At 40.6% G+C, this 22,383-nt stretch overlaps 1 pseudogene; it reads left to right on the forward strand.

Annotated features, from left to right (window-relative positions):
- Window positions 1–1,992: 1,992 nt before the first annotated feature.
- Window positions 1,993–8,221, forward strand: LOC101431841 (olfactory receptor 56A1-like; annotated as a pseudogene).
- The last annotated feature ends 14,162 nt before the right edge of the window (window positions 8,222–22,383 follow it).

A 22,383-nucleotide genomic window follows, 5' to 3' on the forward strand; every position in this document is an offset into this window, starting at 1 on the left:
CTTCTCCAAGGTCACTAATCACCATGCCTACCAGGACTTTCTTACCAAATGAGGATGAGGGGATAATGCTATATAAATCCCTCTCCTGTAACTTGCTATCCTGAGGAACATGTCACAGTGACCCTGAGATGAAGGGACTGGACTGAAGAATGTTAACAAAGGGATGTGGGGTATCACAGATATTTTTTCGACAGATATTTAGCCTCTCATTGCTGATGGCACTTCTTGTAATTCCTTTTTGTTGTATCTCAACATTGCTGCATGGAGATCATGTTTCTCTCTATTCTAATGCTCTTCACACATCTAAGGAACAGAGATGCTGGGTTGAAGTATGGGCATACTTAAAATTTTAATAACTAGAGAAGATAACTTGGAAAGGGGCCAACTCAGTTAAGTTGCCAAGAGCAGTCTATGAAGGTGGAGTCTTAAGTACATGCAGCCAGCAATAGTTACTATTGTTATTTTATCTTTTATCATTCTGGTATCACAGCAGAAAAAAGAATCACATTTCCCTCTGTTGTTCTAACCTGTGTGAAAATGTGTCAGCTTTGAGTTCAGCCAAGACTAATGTGATGAAGCAAATCAAAGCTGGCAAGCTAGAGACATTGGTGGGATACCTGATGCCTGCCTTCCAGTACAGGGACTTCTCTATCATTATCAACTTCCTATGCAGCTACAGAGATTTGACTACCACCCAAGAGGTCCTAAACCTTCTCTTTACAAAGTGAGCACAGGGAAGCAGTCTTGGCCCAGTGTTCAGGGCATCCATCTTCCACATGGGAGGTCCTCAGTTCAAACCACAGGCATCCTTGACCCATGTACAGCTGGCTCACGTGCAGTACTGATGCATGCAAGGAGTACCGTGCCACGAAGGGGTGTTGCCGTGTACGGGAGCCCCATGCACAAGGAATGCTCCTGATAAGGAGAGCCGCTCAGTGAGAAAGAAAGTGCAGCCTGCCCAAGAATGGTGCTGCACACATGGAGCGCTGACACAACATGATGATGCAACAAAAAAAGAAACACAGATTCCTGTGCCGTTGACAACAACAGAAGCAGACAAAGAAGAACACGCAGTGAACAGGCACAGAGAATAGACAACTGGGGCATGGGGGAAGAGAAGAGAAATAAATAAATAAATCTTTAAAAAAAACAACAAAGTGAGCACCTCAAAACACACACACACCCATTTGCCACATACTAGCAGTATACCTTGGGAATGTCACATCACCTCCCTGAGACTCAGCTCGTTACTCTGACAAGTAGGGGAGACAGGACAAATTTCATAGGGTTAATACTAGGATTAACAGGGATTAGCCATGGAAAGCATTCGATCAGCGTCTGTCTCTGGAATAATGGGCTTCTGGGGTGCTGGGGTTGTTCATAATTACTGTTTTCTTCTTCCTATGAAGAAGAGTTCTGACTCGTACCTCTCCGGCTCTGTGGCCATGGTCAAATATATTTTCCTGTTTCTAAAGTAGATCTGAGGGTGGCAAGATGGTGTCTGAGTAAGTACACTGTCATCATTTCTCTTACAAAAGACCGGCTGTGTGATAATGGAGCAGGGTGTTTCGGGAACCTGCAGGGCAAGAGGTGTCTGAACAGCGATCTGGAAAGACAGAAGCACAATTGGTGTTTCCTCAAGCCAACAACAGGGAAAAAGAATAAGAATAAAAAGTGACAAAGAGAAGACTTAACATGCACACCAAAACAACAACTAATTAAACCCCAAGGCTCGAATAAGAAGAGAATCAACAGAATAAACCCAACAAGATAAAATGATGACCAGACAACAAAAAACGACAGACCATACCAATAATCAGGAAAACATGGCCCAATACAATGAACAAACTAAAAACCAGGAAGAGAAGTGGAACACTGAACAAATAATTAAAGCTCTCAAAACATGTATCATGGACCAATTCAATGAAGTAAAGGAAGAGATTAAGCATATTAAGAAAAGATTTGGGAGTACATACAGAAGAAATTGTGATCATGCACAAAAAGATGACAGAGATGATGGGGATGAATAGCACAATTCAAGAAATCAAGAAAACACTCTCAGTGAATAACAGCAGATTGGAAGAGGCAGAGGAAAGAATTAGTGATGTGAAAGACAGTATATCTGCAGTCAAACAGATAGCAGAATTAATCAATAAAAAGATAGAAAAAATCCACCAGGGACTTAGGGACCTGAACGACAATGCAAACTCACAAATGTGTATTATCAGCATCCCACAAGGAGAAGAGAAGGGAAAGGGGACAGAAAGGGTGTTGGAGGAAATAATGGCTGAAAACTTCCCAAACCTATTGAGGGAGATAGACGTACATGTCCAGGAAGCAAAACACACCCCGAACACCATAAATACCAACAGATCTACCCCAACACATGTACTTGTCAAATTATCCAATGCACAAGATAAAGAGAAAATACTAGAAGCAGAAAGAGAAAGGAGAAGCATCACATACAAAGGAGGCTCCATAAGATTAAGTGTTGCTCTCTCATCTGAAACCATGGAGCCAAGAAGGCAGTGGTATGACACAGTCAAGGTACTAAAAGAAAAGAATTTCCAACCAAGAATACTCTATGCATCAAAGCTAGCTTTCAAAAACGATTGAGAGTTCAAAATATTCACAGATAAACAGAAACTAAGAGAGTATGCCAATAAGAAACCTACACTTCAAGAAATACTAACGGGAGTTATGCAGGAAGAAAGAAAAAAAAGAAGAGACAGAGGTGTCGGAGAGTGTAAGAACAACTGAAACTATAAAAAGAGGGGAAAAAATCTAACAACAGAAGACAAGCACAAATCCAAACAAAATATGGGTAATACAAGTAATTCCTTGAAAGTAATAACACTGAATATCAAAGGATTAAACTCACCTGTAAAGATACACAGCCTGGAAGACTGGATAAGGAAATATGACCCATCTATGTTGTCTACAAAAACTCATCTTACACCCAGGGATTCAAGGAGGTTGAAAATGAATGGCTGAGAAACAATCTTACAAGCAAACAATAACCAAAAAAGGGCAGGAGTAGCTACATTAATATCAGACAAAATAGACTTGAAATGCAAAACAATTATGAGAGACAACATATTAGTGAAATGGATAATCTTTCAAGAAGAACAAATAATCAGAAACATTTATGCTCCTAACAAGGGCGCCTCCAAACATGTGAGGCAAACACTGGAAATACTAAATGACAGAATAAATGCCTCTAAAATTAATAGTGGGGGACTTTAATAGACCACTATCAACTTTGGACAGGACATCATAAAAGAAATTCAATAAAGAAACAAAAACTTTAAACAGTACATTAGAGGAGCTGGACCTAATAGAGATATACAGAACATTACACACAAATATATCAGGATATATATTTTTCTCAAGTGCACATGGATCATTCTCCAAGACAGACCATGTGCTAGGCCGCAAAAAAAGTCTCAGTGAATTCAGAAAGATCAAAATCATACAAAATAATTTCTCTGACCACAGAGGAGTGAAGGTGGAAATCTGCAAGGGCCAGAGACACAGATGCTGCAACAAAATATGGAAATTAAACAGCACAGTCTTAGAAAAACAGTGGGTCAGGGAGGAAATCTCAAAAGAAATTAATAACTATCTTGAAACAAATGATAATGATAACACAACATACCAAAACTTCTGGGATACTTCAAAAGCAGTACTGAGAGGGAAATTTATAGCCAAAAATTCATACATCAAAAAAGAAGAAAGAGCTAAAGTTGGAGAACTAACTGCACACTTGGAGGAATTAGTAGAAAAATAAGAAAGTAACCCCAAAGGAAGAAAAAGAAAGAGAGAACAAAGATAAGAGCAGAACTAAATGAAATAGACAATAAGAAAGCACTTGAAAAGATAAATAAAAAAAGAGCCTGTTCTTTGAGAAGATCCATAAAATAGACAAACTCTTAGCTAGACTAATAAAGAAAAAGTGAGAAGATTCAAATACACAAAATAAGAAAGGAGAAAGGAGATATCACCACTAACCCCACAGAAATAAAGACTATCATAAGAGGATACTTTGAAAAACTATATTCTAACAAGAAGGACAAATTACAGAAAATGGACAAATTCTGAGAAACATATAAGCTGCCTCTATTGACGAAAGAAGAAATTGATTTTCTTAGTCAACCAATCACAAGTAAAGAGATAGAATCAGTCATTAAAAATCTCCCAACTAAGAAGAGCCCAGGGCCAGAGGGCTTCGCCAGTGAATTCTACAAAATATTCTGGAAAGAACTAATGCCAATCTTGCTGAAACGCTTCGAAAAAATCAAAGCATTGCCTAACTCATTCTATGATGACAACATTACCCTAGTACCAAAGACAAACAAAGACACCACAAGAAAGGAAAATTACAGACCAATTCCTCTAATGAATGTAGATGCAAAAATCCTCAGGAAAACACTTGCTAATCGTATTCAACAACACATTAAACACAATTACAACATGACTAAGTGAGATTCGTTCTGGGTATGAAAGGATGGTTCAACATAAGAAAACCAATCAATGTAATACACCATGTAAAAAGATTGAATGGAAAAAATCACATGATCATATCTATAGATGCAGAAAAAGCATTTGACAAAATACAGCATCCTTTCCTGATAAAAACACTACAAAAATTTCAGAATACAAGGAAATTTTCTTTTTCTTTTTTTTTTTTAAAATATTTATTTATTATTATTATTTTTAAATTACATTAAAAAAATATATATGAGGTCCCATTCAACCCCACCGCCCCCGCCCCCCACTCCCCCCACAGCAACACTCTCTCCCATCATCGTGATACATCCATTGCACCTGGTAAGTTCATCTCTGAGCATCACTGCACCCCATAGTCAATGGTCCACATCATAGCCCAGACTCTCTCACGTTCCATCCAGTGGGCCCTGGGGGGATCTACAGTGTCCCGTAATTGTCCGTGAAGCACTATCCAGGACAACTCCACGTCCCGAAAACGCCTCCACATCTCATCTCTTCCTCCCGTTCCCCACACCCAGCAGCCCCCATGGCTACCGTTCCCACACCCATTTCACATTTCCTCTGTGGACATTGGATTGGTTGTGTCCATTGCACACCTATGTCAAGTGAGGGCTTAGATTCCACATGGGTACTGGATGCACTCTTCCCGCTTCTAGTTGTAGACACTCTAGGCTCCATGTTGTGGTGGTTGACCTTCTTCAACTCCATGTTAGCTGAGTGGAGTAAGTCCAATAAGTCAAAGTGTAGGAGCTGAAGTCTGTTGAGGCTCTGGGCCTGGGTGTCATATTATCAGTCCAGAGATTCAAATCCCCTACATATATCTTAAACCCAGCACCAACTACAATTCCAATAAAGTAGCATGCAAGTCTTGTGAAAAGAGATCCCCTCTGAGTCCATTTCCATCACGCAGAAACACCAGCTCCAAAGAAGGGCCATCTGTCATGGCAGTGAACCCCTTCTGCCATGACCATAGAACCCGTGGGTCTCTTTATCCCTCAAAAGAACCAATACCTGGGGTTGTATCTACCTTATCTGTCTCTTAGACTCTGATGAAGGGTATTTATGAAAAACCCACAGCCAACATCGTTCACAATGGTGAAATCCTAAAATCTTTCCCTCTAAGATCAGGAACAAGACAAGGACGCCCACCATCACCCCTTCTAATTAGCATTGTCTAAGAAGTACTAGCTTGAGCACTGAGGGAAGAACCAGATTAAAAAAGGCATCCAAATTGGAAAGGAAGAAGTCAAAATTTCATTATTTGCCGATGACTTGATCCTCTACATAGAAAACCCTGAGACGTCTACAACAAAGCTTCAGGAACTCATAAAAGATTTCAGTACAGTCACAGGTTATAAGATCAATGCGCAAAAATCAGTAGCATTTCTGTACACCAGTAATGAGCAAGCTCAGGAGGAAATCAAGAAACAAATACAATTTACAATAGTAAATTTAAAAAATCAAAAACCAAGGAATAAACTTAACTAAACAGGTAAAGAACTTATACACAGAGAACTACACAACACTGTTCAAGGAAATCAAAGAAGACTTAAATAAATGGAAGAATATTCCCTGTTCATGGATAGGAAGACTACATATTATTAAGATGTCTATCCTACCAAATCTGATCTACATGTTCAAAGCAATCCCAATAAAAATCAGCACAGCATTCTTAAATGACCTAGAAAAACTAGCTATGAAATTTATTTGGAAAGGAAAGAGGCCCCAATATCCAATGACATATTGAAAAAGAAAAATGAAATTGGAGGAATCACACTACCTGACTTCAAAACATGCTACAAAACGACAGTATTGAAAACAGCATGGTATTGGCACAAGGAGAGAAACACTGACCAATGGAACCAAATTGAGAGCTCTGATATAGATCCTCATATATACAGACATATAACATTTGATAAGACCACCAAACCCTCTCAACTGGGAGAGAATGGCCTCTTCAACAAATGCTGCTTTGAAAATGGATATCCACATGTAAAAGAATTAAAGAGGATTACCAACTCACACCTTATACAAAAATCAACTCAAGATGGATCAAAGACCTACATATAAGAGCCAAGTCCACAACGACCTTGGAAAGCAAAGCAGGGAAGCATCCACAGGACTTTATAATAGGAAATGGCTTCATGAACTTCATACCAAAACGCAAGGAGCAAAAGAACAAATAGATAAATGGGACTTCCTCACAATTAAAGCTTCTCCACTTCAAAGGAGTTTGTCAGGAAAGTGAAAAGAGAGCCTACACAATGGGAGAAAATATTTGGTAACCATATATCTGATAGGAGACTTCTATCTTGCATATATAAAGAACTCCTATATCTTGAAAATAAAAAGACAAACAGCCCATTTAAAAACTGGGAAAAAGATTTCAACAGATGCTTCTCCAAAGATGATATACCAATGCCTAAAAAATACATGAAAAAATGCTCAAAATCCCTAGCTATTATGAAAATGCAAATCAAAACAACAATGAGATACCATCTTACTCCCATAAGTCTGGCAGCTATCAAAAAATCAAAAGACTACAATTGTTGGAGAGGATGTGAGGGAATGGGAATACTCATCCACTGCTGGTGGGAAAGCAGAAGGATCCAGCCAATATGGAGGACAGTTTGACGGTTTCTGAAAAAACTAGCTATAGATTTGACATATAACCCAGCAATTCCACTGCTGGGTATATACCCAGTAGAACTGAAAGCAGGACACAAACTGATATACGCACACCAAGTTCACAGCAGCTTTGTTCACTATTGCCAAAAGTTGGAATCAACCCAAATGACCATCAACAGATGAATGGATAAATAAAATGTGGTATATACATACAATGGAATACTACTCAGCTTTAAGAATGAAAACACTATAAACACATGTGATAACATGGATGAATCTTGAGAACTACATGTTGAGTGAAGCAACCCAGGCATTGAAGGACAAATACTACATGACCTCACTGACATGAAATAAGTAAACCAAGCTGCCTCAGAGAGCTGGAGACTGGATGATAGGCTTAAAAGAATTTGTGGGGTAGAGGAAGGTTGCAAGTTGACACCTGCCTGGAGCTGCAAGCACTGGCTTTCCCTGCCCCTGGGCCTCCTTTTCTTCTTGGCTGTGGGGGCCAACACCACCCTCCTGACATCATCCAGCTGGAGGCCTCTTCGCATGAGCCCATGTACTCCCTGCTCAGCCTCCTCTCCCTGCAGGACATTATGCTCTGTATCACTGTCAGCCACAATGTCCTGGCCATCTTCTGCTTTGACCTCACGTCCATCAGCTTCTCAGCCTGGTTCCTCCAGATGTTCATCATGAATAACTTACTGCCCATGCAATCATGTACCTTCCTGGTCATGGCCTATCACCGCTATGTGGCCATCTGCAAGCCTCTGCACTACCCGTCCATCATCACTGACCAATTTGTGGCAAAGGCTGTTTTCTTCATTTTTGCCCAGAACACGTTTCTCACTGCACCTATCCCTATCCTTTCTGCCCAGCTCCATTATTGGGGAAAAAATATAATTGAGAACTGTATCTGTGCCAACCGGTCTGTGTCCAAGATCTCCTGTGATACTGTTGCCCTTAACAGAATCTACAATTAATTCTGTCAATGATTATTCTGGGCTCTGACCTCTTCCTCATTTTCCTTTCCTATACAAAACTTTATATCTTTGATATACAAAAATTTATATCTTTGAAATGAATAAATAATGTATGGTAACATCTTTTAACAAGTCAATTTTATTGATACATATTAATAAACCATGAATTCATCTTAAGAGCACAAAAAAAATAAAAATAAAAAAATAAAGAAGATCTGAGGTTCCATATCTGGGGCCCCCATCTTTGGAGAGTTAGAAAAGTGGTCCCTGAGAGCTGCCGGAAGAGACTCAGGGCCTCTCAGTTATCTGGGAAGGTGCTGCTTGGGCCTCATTCATTCAAAAAATAATATAGCATTTCCAGAGGAAGGCCTACAAGCAGAATTTGAGCTAGACTTCCCTGCAGTACCACCTCTGCTACCAGCTCCAGCTCCAGATGCAGCTTCTGGGTTGCAGGTAACTCAAATTTTAGAGGCATCTCTAAAATCAATTGTAGGGCTTGCCCAGCAGCTGATAAAAAGCTAGAGAGTGCAGGAGTCTCTCCCTCTCCCAAACCAAGAACTCCCTTGAGAGGAACTGTGGACCCTCTTTCAGTGGGTCAGGAGGGCCCTAGCACTGATCCATTGATGCTTAATCTAAGGTCCTGCAAGTACCAAGCGTCACTGCTTCCTGGGCTTTAGGACAAAAGAGACAGGAATTAGAGAGGGATGAAGATTTGCAGGGGAAGTGGGAGGGTGATTAAAGGCAAAAGGAACTAAATATTTGGGTAGGGACACTATTTTTCTTTTTTTTGGTATAGAGCAAGTTTTTTTTATTTTTAAGATTTATCTTATTTATTTCCCCCCCCCCCCGCCCCCACCTCCCAGTGTCTGCTCTCTTCTGTCCATTTGTTGTGTGTTCTTCTGTGTCCATTAGCATTCTCAGGGGCATTAGGAATCTGTGTCTCTTTTTGTAGCGTCTGCTTGCTGCGCCAGCTCTCTGTGTGTGCAGTGACACACCTGGGCAGGTTGCACTTTTTTAACCTTGTGGGGTGTGCTCCTTCTGTGTATGGCTCCCCTACACAGGGGACACTCCTGCGTGGCATGACACTCCTTGCACCTGGCAGCACTGCACATGGGTCATCTTACCACATGGGCCAAGAGGCCCTGGGTTGAAACTCTGGACCTCCCATATGGTAGGTGGAAAATCTATTAGTTGAGCCACACCCACTCCCACAGCAAGTTCTTGACAAGAATATATTAAATATCTGTTTATACTGTAGCCTGGAATTGGGGTTTTCTTCTTTCATTTCTTGTGTTAATTAAAATGAGATACCGACTAATTCTGTCCTCCTTAAATTAAAAAAGTTTTGTGAGTCATCATGCTTTTGATATGTCAAAATTTCTAAGAGTCATCCATCTTTCTCTGGTTTGCTGAAAGAACACACAAGTGCCCACGTTGCAAGAAGATGTGCACGTCAGTATCACTAAACTTGGTGAGGAGCAGAGACATCCCATCAGAACTCCTGGGATGAGGACTGAAGGGGCATTAAGGCGGCACAGCAAAAACCTCCCAAATATGGGTGTCCTTAAATACCATACTTTTAAGGATAACTTCCTGACGTTTTTTGGAAAAAGAGGGAATATTTTCTGGCTCTCATGCTAACATTTATTTTACTTCTGATTAGGAATTTGTACTTTTCATGATGAACTCTAGAATTTCAGCACTAAGTGGGGGGAAATGTAAAAAGATCAAAACTCACACTGTGGAAAGGAAAAGGACACAGGAAGATTGATAGCAAGTGGACTAAGAGCAGGCAGGATGGTGCCTCCTCAGTCCCCATCTAGCGAGCAACATGTTCAAGCAGGTACCTTAGATTGTATCCTCCTGAGATCCTGGGTCCTGAATTCAGTAACTGTTACCTGGTTGACTTGTATCCAAGGCAGACATTTCTGATGCAGCTTTTAAGGCTACAGCTGGGCCTCCTGTTGTAAGCATTCCTCTCCCTATGAACTGGTATTTAACTACTGTGGGTGTAGGGAATGGGGACTCATGCTTTATTTGGTACAGTTTCTCTATGGAGTAATGGGCAAATTTGCTACTGGATGGCAGTGACAATATCATGAACATAAATAACATCACCGAACTGCATACTTGACAGTAAGCAAATGGAAAATTTTAAGTATGTTACCAGAATAAAACTTTCCAACATAGAACTATACAATACAGAGAACCCTAAAGTTAACTTTGGCCTATACTTAAGAGTATAATTCTGGGAAGTAGATTTCGCTCAATGGATAGGGCATCCACGTAGCACATAGGAGGTTCAAGGTTCAAACCCAGGGCTTCCTGACCCGTGTGATGAGTTGGCCAATAAGCAGTGCTGATGCATGCAAGGAGAGCCATGCCACACAGGGGTGTCTCCCACTAGGGGAGCCCCACGTGCAAGGAGTGCATCCCATAAGGACAGCTGCCAAGCGCAAAATAAAGTGCAGCCTGACCAGGAATGGCACCGCACACACGGAGAGCTGATGCAGCAAGATGACGGCAACAAAAAGAGAAGCAGATATCAAATGCCTCTGACAAGAATACAAGCAGACACAGAAGAATACACAGCGAATGAATACAGAGAGCAGACAACTGCGGGGGGGGGGGGAGTGGTAGGGAAGGGGAGAGAAATAAGTAAATCTTTAAAAAAAAAACCAGTATAATTCTAATATTGCTCTTTCATCAGTTATAACAAAAACACTGCATTAAGGCCAAGACTTAAAAGGGAAAACTGCTGGTGAAAGGGTAAATATGGAAATCTATAGCTTATTCGAGATTTTACCATGAAACTACATCTCTAATAAAAAGAAAATGTACTGAAAAAGCAAACCAATAAGTTCAATATTAATTGATTAAAGGAAAAATACAATGAACATGCCAAATGCTGCACAAACACCATTCGTCAACATCTAATACCTTTTCATGATGAAATACAAAAAACAAACAAGCCAACTGGAGTAAGATTATATAGCTAGCATCATAATCAGTAGTGAATGACTATAAGCATTCCTGACAGGATCAGGGGCAAATTAAACATGCTATTTTTGTCACTGCTATTCGTCACCATACAGGATGTCCCAATGTGAGCAATTAGGCAAGAAAACGAAGACAGAGGCATCCAAATTTGAAAGAAAGAATGAAAACTATCTGTATTTAGAAATGACATGATTTATATATAAAAAACACTTAGTAGTCACAAAATACTGTACCGGCTACTAAACAATGTCAAAAGTTGCACAAAAGTCTAATTGTATTTCTATAACATGGCAACAAACAATCTGAAAAAAAAATTAAAGCAATTTCTTTTACAACAGCAACAGAAAGAAAATATTTGGGATGAAATTTAACCAAGGAAATGCAAGATTTGTTACCTGAAAACTACAAGCCATTGATGGGGCTCATTCAAGGAGGGCGACCTGGGGAGGACGTTTCAGGAGCCTGACATGAGCGGAGACTCAGGACTGAAGCGTTTTACTCACTGTGGACAGGGCATGCATTGCCCCACGGCCACTGTGTCTTCCTGCGTCGGTACCGCACCAAGATGCCCTCGCCCTCGAGGGACAGAGCAACAGTTTTGGGGCCTGAAGGGGAAGTCTTCTTCACTTGCTCTGAGGTTCAGATGGGCCAAAAAGACGAGTCAGGCTCTCTCTCCTGACAGCCAGGGCAGCCAAGGAAACTGGGAGCTTCCGGTTCCTCTGAGGACTGGCGCTTCCTTCAGGCCACAATCAGAAACTCTGAAATTAAATGTTCATATTATTTAGGGCCATAATTCTGCAAGTTCAAAGGAAATGGAACTGTCAAGTGCCTTATGAGAATCTATGCAGCTAATTAGAAGAAAAATGCAAGTTAAATATAGAAAACTCAATTGATTTCCCCTTCTCTGCAAGGAACAATGAAATAAAAAACACAAACAAGTGCATTTATAATAGTAAATACGGGCAATAAATTTCCTTGGTCAAATGTAAGCAAATACGTAACTATCTTTATCTCATAAACTATGATATATTTGAAAAAATTTTTAAATAAAATAAATGAAAACAATATTCCTTATTCGTGGTGGGTAGACTCAATATTTTTAAGATCCTATACAAAATCTCATAAAGATATTTTGTAGATATTTATTTTACTCCTAGAATGGCATGCAAAGCACTTAAGAAAATCAAAATTGAAGAGCCCACACTGGTACCAATCCTTATTATAAATGTAATTAATTAGCAGTGACTTTGGCACACAGAAAAAAGGAAAGAATAATAGAGTCCACATATAGACCTATGAAAATACAGTCAAGTGAACATAATCGTTTGAACAAACGGAAATGGAAAAACTGGATGGTCATATGCCGTGGGAACTAAGTAGCCACACACCAAAACTCATGCAGGGAGGGCTTCATCAGGTTTATTTCTCCTACTCATATATCATGTATTTTTGGATTTGGTCAGGGCTGTGGTTAAAGTTAAATTTCTCAAGGATGTTTTCTCTTGGAACAAGAAACCTTGTTTCTAGACTCACATTCTATCTAGTGGCAGAAGTGCAAAAAACAGCCATTTTGAAACTTTAAGCAAAAAGAGATCGCTTGTACAGAGATAGAAAGGACAGAGCTATTTGTGCTCTGAACCAAGAAGAAATGAGCTTTAATAAAACACTTAGCCATGCCCTTGCTGAGGTGGTGGGACTAATCTCCACATCTCCCCCCTTTCTTTTATGAGCAGGTGGTTTTATTTGAGTAGCTGTACATACAGCGGCCAGGTAGTCATGACATTGGGTGGTACATAGCCATAGCTGGAAGATGCATCAGCATCCTATAAATATAATAAGACAGAGACAACTCCATCCTTTTATTGTTGCCCACCATTTAAAATTTAGATTGGAATACCATGTTGAAGGGTTCCGCTATTGTAACAGTTTGGCTAAGATATTTAGTGGTTTCTTGAGCTCGATTTTTTAAGGTTCATAATTGCCACTCTAATTGCAGGTGGAGAGCCTCCAGTTCATCCATTATATGAGTGGAGAAGTGATTCTGAAGGTGTTTTCTTATTTGGTTCCAATTGTGTTGGATATCATTCCATTTTAAAAGAGTGACATGAATGTTAGAATGCCCCCAATCAATTTCATTTATTAGTAGCCCTGCAGGAGGAACCCATATCCTCCTGTCCATGTTGAATCATTTGAGGATAATGGGGACCCAGGATCCCACCAGGCGGTGAGAGCAAATTGGGGTGAACCTGTTATATAGACCCAATAGCACTGATTAGCAGTGTAGGGGTTAAAAGACATAAGGATAAGCAATATGTCCATTTTCCATTTTCCCACTTTAGCAGAAGCAGTAGTGACTAAGGCCAAATAAGCTAAAAAAAGTATTTTCAGGAATCTTAGGGCACCCAACTCATGCCATAAGACTTTGTACTTCATTGCCCAATGTTTTCAAGACTCCCCCATGTAATCGGTTCAGCTCTTTGGGTAGTCTTCAGGGGGATGTTGGTCAATTGCAGGTTGAGTGCTTCCGGGCTCAGTATTGGGTTGTGCTGCAGATGCCACCAGGCCATGGTATGGTTTTATGTACTTTGCTGGAAGCCAAAGAGGTTATCCTAGGAAAAGAACACATGCATACCCTCTTCCCCATGTTAGCACATTTACTGGACCATGCCAATTACCATTAGCTTCTTGTCCATCCAGGGGTTTGTATAACACTTTAGGATAAATTTTTACACTGTAAACCTGAAAATGTTCTTCTGCTGCTGTATAACCATCCTCACTGCAATTTTAAAAATGTAAAGTATAGAAGGCTATTTTTATGACATCCTTTGGACTGGTTAGACCTAACACCCTATTCCCCTTTTGTTGTTTTGCAAGCATTGTTTTAAGGTGGATGAGATTATTTAATAAAAAAAAAATTTTGTTAACATAATATTACTAGTATAATGCAATAGGGTTTAAACTACAGCTTTTTTATACAGTTAGATTTTTATTATTAGGCTAAGATAGATGTTTGGGTTATGCACACAGCCTTGGGAAAGCACTGCAAAATTTATTGTTGGCTTGTATCATATGAATGCACGCTGGCTTGACGTGCCTAAGGAGATTTTAGAGAAAGCTTTAGCAAGTTTTAAAATAAAGTGATAGTGACATAATTGGATATTAATTTTTGTAATAAACTAACCATATTTAGGGTTGCTGCACATAGCAGTGGTGTTACTTTAACTTATGATAGCTTACTGTTGTAGATTACTCCATGGCAGCTTTCAATGTGATTTGGACAAGTATGAGTTAAACAATCTACCTTATGGCAGCTTTCAGAAAAATTAGATGAGTATGAGTTAGATCATTTGCTTTTTGATTTTTAAGTAGAGAGGTGGTTTTTATGATATGCTATTTTTAATAACAAAATTATGATGAACAACATATTTTTATTTAATATTATGTTGGAACATTATTAAATTTTTAGGAATTTTATCTATTTTTTAAGTATTTATAGGAACTTTTTACTCATACAACTTTAATAGAGGGTTAAAGACTTCTTTTAATTTTATAACACTTTTAAATATTGTTCATTTAACTTATAACATATTAAATGAACTTAACTATTTTATTACTTTACTTCTTTCAAGGTAAAAGAACAAATCCTTTGCAAAAGCTTGAAATAAGATATTTTGCAGGATCTGACTTTGAAAAAGCACGTTTAAACATTATGTTCTCTTAAAAGTGTTAAGACTTGTTTTTCTTCAACAGCCAAGGACATGATATGGTTAAAGTACAAGAAGCTATTTTGATAAAAACGTGTTTTTTATATTCTGATTATTCATGAGAAAAATTCTTTATAACATTTTTATTAAAGCAGACTAATGACTTAAGAAACTTTGAGAAAGAACTAAATTTAACTTTCATCAGTGTATTATTTGATACTAAAGCTTTTTAAAACTTAGTAGATAGACCCACAAGATCTTACTTACCTTTGTCCACAAAAATTCCTTTTCCGCATACCTTCTTCACTTTCTGTATTCATTCAGGTTTGTCCCAAATTTTACTCTTTTTTAATAACTACTCATTTTATCTCAGAACAAAATTATTTTCTGTTTCCTTAATAATAAAAACACATTGTATACACCCTACATACATAAGTTACCAAAAAGTTTTTGGAAACTGTCTCCAAGCAAACTCTTTACAACATACAATTACCATGAACAATGAACAAACTTGTTAAAATAATGATTCAATTGGATTATATGCAAATATAAATTTTTTAAAAATTTCAAATACTTAGTAGCATGCAATACTAGAAACAGTTTTTTAGAAACAAGTTGGCAAGGGAGGCTGGCTGCTAATGAGTCTTCCTGTTATGAAGTTACTTTTTGTTATTATTATCAATTCAGTTTCTGTTTAATAATGACTTTTTAGAATTAGCTATTTAAACACTTCAATTGAAACTTCATAAACTTCTTATAAGTGTCTATAACCACTATAATTACTTTATCTAAGACAGATTTACCTTCACAGAACACATTCTCTCACTGAGTGCTACCACAATACTTTTAACAACTTGCCATATGCATTTAAGTTTTGTGTTGCATATTTCCATTTTCATTTTATGAAAACTAGTCATTTTATTTTAGGACAAATACACTTATTTGAACAAACTTGTTAAATTTCCGTTAGCATTCCCACAAACTTTTTATCATTTCTAATATTCATTTAAGTTTTACATCCTTCATTTTATCCTGTGAAGAAACATAATTATTTTAATCTAGGCAAGATCTATTTTTTATGAAGAAATTTGCAGTAATTTCATGAATCAAGACTTACAATTTTTATCATTGTAGAGATCTTATTAGCATTCTTACGTATGCATTAATATAAGTGATGTGGGCTATGGGTGGGAGGCTCTTCATTTCTTCATAGATAACCTAAGCTGTTTGTGACTTGTAGGGGTGGAGCGGTAAGAGGCTGCAGTCCTGCCCTGGGTGACCATGGCAACGACTCCAGTCCCAGGAAACAGTTTAGCAATGCAAACTCTATAAACTTTAAATATTCAGAGAAAATGCAAACCAAATGTGCTAAAAGTTTATCTAGAATATATAAGGTCCATGCTAAAAGCTTACCTAGGATGTGGACGATATATGCTAATTCAAGCCTATTAAGCACTGAAACAAAAAACAATTTGACCCTTCCTCTCTGTATAAAAGGAATTCAAAATTCTTGTTCAGGGCTCGGGTTTGAAACAAAAAGCTCGGGAGTCCAGCCGGCCATCAACAAATCATTTTTCCTTCTCAAAATCATTCCTGAGTCCTGGCCTTTCCATACACAAATAATTGAACCTCTCTCAACTTCTACAACATAAGCAATTATTTATTCATCTATATTACTATCTGGAAGTATTAAAATATACACTGACATTGAACAAACAAACAAAAAAAAACCCAATTATAACACATTAACAGAAACATAAAGCTTACAATTTAATTCATACTTCTAGGTCCAGAGTTCACATAATTCAAAATCTAAGGTTCCCTTATCAGGGAAGCAATGTAAAGAATTTGTTTGAAGCAAAGTAAGAATTTGTTCTTCTTTCACTTTACAATTAGCTGCTTTCAATAGTTGTTGAAAAGTGTGGCGATAGATTTCCTGTTACTCTGATAATGTACTTCCCATGGTATACTAGCGTCTGCAGTCAGCTTACCTCTCTCAGGGCAGCTGATGTCCTGTCTGTGCAGGATGCGTAGTCTGGACCAATTTCCCTACACGGGCATGTTTCTATGACTGAACCCAGGGAGCAGCTTACCTCAGGGGTGGCTGGGATCACTGGCAGCGATAAATGTCTGCACTGCAGTTACACTGGACTATTCCCAGGGGCCCTCCCAAAAAATTCCCCTCTGCTAGGGGGAAAATCAGCTGGCCCATGTTTGGGTACCAATTGTAATGGGAATGAAAGACACACACCAAAACTTATATGCAGGGAGTGCTTCATGTGCTTTATTTCTTTTGTTTACATATCATGTATTTTTTGATTCAGCCAAGGATTGTGGTTGAAGTTATATTTCTCAAGGATGTTTTGTCATGAAACAAGGAGCCATATGTCAAGACTCACATCTTGTCTAGCGGAGGAAAGTGCAAGAAGAAAGTTCAAACTTCAAGCAAAAAGAGATAACTTGTGCAGAGATAGCAAAGGGAGCAACCCTTACCTACCCTGCAGACGTAGAATCACACAGAAAGGTCCTGCCTCATATTTAGGGGATTTGAATCTCTGGACTGACAATGTGATAGCCAGGTCCTGAGCCTCAACAGACTCCAACACCTACAATCTGATTCATTGGACTCACCACACTCAGCTAAGATGGAGTTGAAGAAGGACAACCACCACACCATGGAGCCTAGAGTGATTACAACTGAAAGTGGGAGGATTGCATCCAGCATCCATGTGGAATCTGAGCCTCCTCGTGACATAGAGGTGCAATGGACACAACCAATCCAATGTCCATATAGAAAAGGTGGCATTGGATTGGGAAAAGTGGACATGGTGGCTGATGGGTATGGGGAAAGGCAGGAAGAGATGAGAGGTGGAGGCGTCTTTGGGACTTGGAGCTGCCCTGGATGGTGCTTCAGGGGCAATCACCGGACACTGTAAATCCTTACAGGGCCCACTGGATGGAATGGGGGAGAGTATGGGCCATGATGTGAACCATTGACCATGAGGTGCAGAGGTGCCCAAAGATGTACTTACCAAATGCAATGGATGTGTCATGATGATGGGAACGAGTGTTGCTGGGGGGGGGGGGGGGGAGAGGTGGGGTGGGGGTGGTGGGGTTGAATGGGACCTCATATATATATATATTTTTAATGTAATATTATTACATTGTCAATAAAAAATAAAAAATAAAATAAAATAACACACACACACACACACAAAAAGAAAGGTCCTGCCTCCTCTCTCTGCTACAGCTCTGAGAGGAGCCTCATAAATCAAGAACTTTGGTGGCTAAGCAGGATAAACCCTGAACCATTCCCTCTTCCCTCTTATGGGATATTTTGCAAGAAAAGGAAAGTTCATTCCCAGCAGGGCTAGACAGGACCTTAGAAGACCAGGAACCCCTTTCAGGAGTCTTCCCTGAGACCATCCTGAGAGTCACACCTTTGATAAAGTAGATCTAGGCATTGGGCATTCTTTTTGTCATCACTTCCCCCACTGGGCAGTAATCTATGATCTACTGGGAGTGATCATCCAATACACCCTCTTGTAAAATGGTCTTGGTATCAAGTTGAGGAGCTAAGAATCCTTATCTGGGCAAAATTGTGTGAAATTTGTATCCCCATGAGGCATAAACATCTCCCCTTGGAAGCTGTCTTGCCACGGGACTGCACACCTGATTGCCATACAGCACCCTCCTCCTGGAGGCAGCTGTGCACCAGCACACAGCCCCACTGCGTGGAGGTTTTCTTTTCCCCTGGAGCTGGCTGAGCTGGGAGACAGGGCACAGGCCTGATCAACAATCATGTTCCTCTTCTCTGCAGTTGGCAGGGTGCCTGTCTGCCCACCAGATCAGCCCCCACTGCAGTGTCACTCTCAGTGCAGTTGGCTGGTTGCAGGCCCATTGCTCTCTCACTCCTAATGCTCTGTGGACAACTGCATGCACACCAGATTACCCTGTGGCTCTCCTCCCTGTTGTAGTCAGATGGGCACCAGTACATAAACCTGACTGCCTGTCAGCCCCCGCACCCCCACAGCAGGCAGGGAATCGGCACATGCTCCCTATCACCTGGCACCTACCCTCAACCCTGGGTCCAGATGGGTACTGGGACACACATGATCACTCAGGGGTTCTCCTCTTCCTCTGAGCTGGCTAGGCGTAGCTCTGCCCACCTGATCATCCTCTGGTCCCCTCTCCCCAGAGATGCCTGGACACTGGTCTATGCTCTCCTCTCCCCCATGCTGGCTGGGTGCCAGCACACTGGTTCCCCTCCCACTGGGAGCCAACTGGGCACCAGCACACAAACCTAATTGCCCAGGGGCTCTACTACCCCCTGGAGTAGGATGGGTCCCAATCTGCCTGTTCAATCATCCTCCCACACTTCACACTCTCCTTGAGCAACCAAGACAACTGAGGACAGGAATAAAATGGCAGAAAGGAGACTGCTACTTCTCCATTTTTAGTTGGAGAACCAGAAGAAGAGAGGAACCCTCTTTGTTGCATTGGAGGCTATCTCACACCCCTATCTCACTCCCTATACAAGAATCAACTAAGAAGGGATTTTAGAAGAAACAACCAGCAAGATTGCAGCAGAGTACGGAGCTCCTAGAGTCAGCTCATGGTGCAGGGCAGTTAAGAATCACCCAAAACTCTCTAAAGTACCCGCTTGGGGGCTCCAGGAGACCAGAGGAGCATCCTGCAACATCCCTGAAAGAATGGAAGGAGGAGACTGTGCATCTGCAGAGAGGATTCATGAGTGGAGCACAAACCACCTAAGGAGCTATTCCCTGACTGGAATTGGAAACTCCATTTCCCAAAATTGGGGGAGGAAAAGATGGATGGGCACTAAATTCAGCTAATGATGGGTAAATTAAGCTGGCTGAAGTCTACTCCTAAGAAGAACGAAAGTTTGAACAACTCCAAGTCAGAAAGAAGCCAGTAGCCATCATTTTGACTATGTCTCCAGCTGTTGCCCGCTTGGGTTGGGGAACTGGGACCAGGCAGAGGTAAGGATGATGGCGCAAAAGAACAATCAGTAACCACTACAGAGACGCTGGTTCTTGACTCAGGTCTGGTTTATTCAGGAAATGCTATAGCTTTTATTTGCTGATAACAGGCGTGTCTATAGCTGATTGGCTATGCTAATTCAGTGAGGCTGGTAGGCTCATTTGCTCTTGTTGCTGGGGGGGTGAGGCAAGTACAGGGGCAGACCCACATGCTTTCGCCTCAGGCCTCGGCGCCATCTTTAGGGTGTTCCCCAAAGCATGTGCTTGCCAGAGAGTTTGGTCATCCGACAACGTGCGGAGTGGCTGCGCTAGTTACATGGGCTGCTCGCCTGGCTTAGACTCACCAGCCTCAGTGGAAGCTGGGCTGAATGAAAATCCAGTTCTGGAACATTCCAGCTTCTTTCCATCCATATGGGATTGCAGCTCTAGGGTAAGCCTTAGCCCCACCTCTGTCAGGGAGGAAGCTGGAGGGCCTGTGCCAGTCTCTCCAGGATCTACAGGCCATGCCAGAGAGGCCAGTGCTCATGCTACCTTGTTGCCCAAGCCTCCTCAGGAGTTATCCAGGGATCAGAGTCGAAAGCTCTATTCTCTAAAATCATGGGAGGAAGAGATGATTGGCCATCGACTTCAGCTACTGAGTAGTAAATTAAGCTCGCTAAAGTATAACCCTCAGAAAAGCTGAAGTCTGAACTTGTCCAAGTCAAAAAGAGGCCAGTAGGCACAATTTGACTCCATCCCTGGCGTGAGGGGAAGCCAGGCTCATTGAAAATCACAGTGACAAAGGGACTGGCTTCTTTCCACCCAGAGAGGGCCGCAGCCCTAGCCTAGGTTGCAGCCTCAGCTCTGGCAGGGAGGAGGCTGGCAGGACTTGCACCAGCATCTCCAGGTAACTGCAGACACATTCAGCTGGCACAGACTAAAGAGTCAGAACTGTTGTCATTCTGGACTGGCTCAGCATAGATTGACACCCAAACCTGAAGCTGATTCCCCACCCCAGACAGGGGATGAAGGGGCTTGAAACTTCATCTGTGTCTCTGGATAATAATAGATTGTCTTGGTCTGCACAAGTTGTATTATTACACACAGATGTGGCTCTGTCCATAGCCCTGGCAAATGAGAAAGGTGGGAGAAGACTCACTGGTCCCTGGGGTAAGGCCGGCATCTTAAGCATTCAGAGCTACAGCACCAACTACATCCTCACCCCCTACTACACAAGCAAGGGAGAAAAGGCAAGGAAGCCTAAATAAACGAGAAAAACCGCACCCAGTGTAAAAACATCTACTGAGCCAGATGCCAAAACACCAGAAATAAACTACAATCCATACCATGAAACAGGAAGATATGGTCCCGTTAAAGGAATAAGATATGCCTCCAGATGACATAAAGGAGTTGAAACAATGAATGACAGGTGTTCAAAGAAATCTCCTTAATAAATTCAATGTGATGGCTGAAGAGATTAAGGACACTAAGACGACACTAGAAGAGCACAAAGAAGAATTTGAAAGCATACACAGAAAAACAACAGATATTAAGAGAATGAACAGCTCAATAAATAAAAATACACTGCAGACAGATAAGAACAGAATTGAGGAGGCAGAGAAGAAGGATTGGTGAATGTGAACACATGGCCTCTAAAAGTGAGCATACAAAAGAACAGAAAAAGAAAAGAATGGCAAAAACTCTTTAAGGTCTCAGGGAATTAAACAAAAGGAAGAGATGTGCAACTATACATGTCATGGGTGCCCCAGAAGGAGAAGAGAAGGGAAAAGGTATATTTGAAGAAATAATGCTAGAGAATTTTGCAACCTTATTGAAGGACACAGATATCTGTATCAACGAAGCATAACATACTCCCATGCAAGTAAATTTTAAGAGACCAACTTCAAAACACATAATAATCAGAATGTCAAATGGAAAAGGCAAAGAGAAAATTCTTGGAGCAGCAAGAAAAAAGCAATGCATAACAGATCAGGGAAACTCATAAGAGTAATGTTGATTTCTCCTCAGAAACCATGGGGCAAGAAGGTAGTGATATGATATATTTAAAATAATCTAAAATAAAAACCGCCAGCCAGGAATCTTATATCCAGCAAGATTACCTTTCAAAAATGAAGGTGAGTTTAGAATATTCACAGATAAACAGAAACTGAGAGAGTTTATAACAATGAGCTTTGCCTTGTAGGAAATACTAAAGGGTGTGCTACCAGGCTGAAAAGAAAAGGAGGGGCTTTATTTGAAAGAGTAAGGGAACCTGAATAGCCAGAAACATCTTAAAAATGGAAAAGTGAAGTTGGAGGACTCTCACTTCCATACTTTCAATCATATTACCTAGGTATAGTGATACAAAAAAAAAAGACAAGCATGGTATTGATATAAAGACACACATATAAACTAACGCAACTGAATGGATGGTTCAGAAACAGACCTTCACATCTATGCTCAGGTGATTTTCGACAAGCCTGTCAAACCCCGCCCCCCAGCTTGGGAAGAAGAGTCCACACAAAAAACAGCGTTGGGAGGTCTGGATATCCATAGGCAAAAGAAGGAAAGAGACCC

The sequence above is a fragment of the Dasypus novemcinctus genome, chromosome 28, assembly GCF_030445035.2.
Source record: "Dasypus novemcinctus isolate mDasNov1 chromosome 28, mDasNov1.1.hap2, whole genome shotgun sequence".
NCBI lineage: Eukaryota > Metazoa > Chordata > Mammalia > Cingulata > Dasypodidae > Dasypus > Dasypus novemcinctus.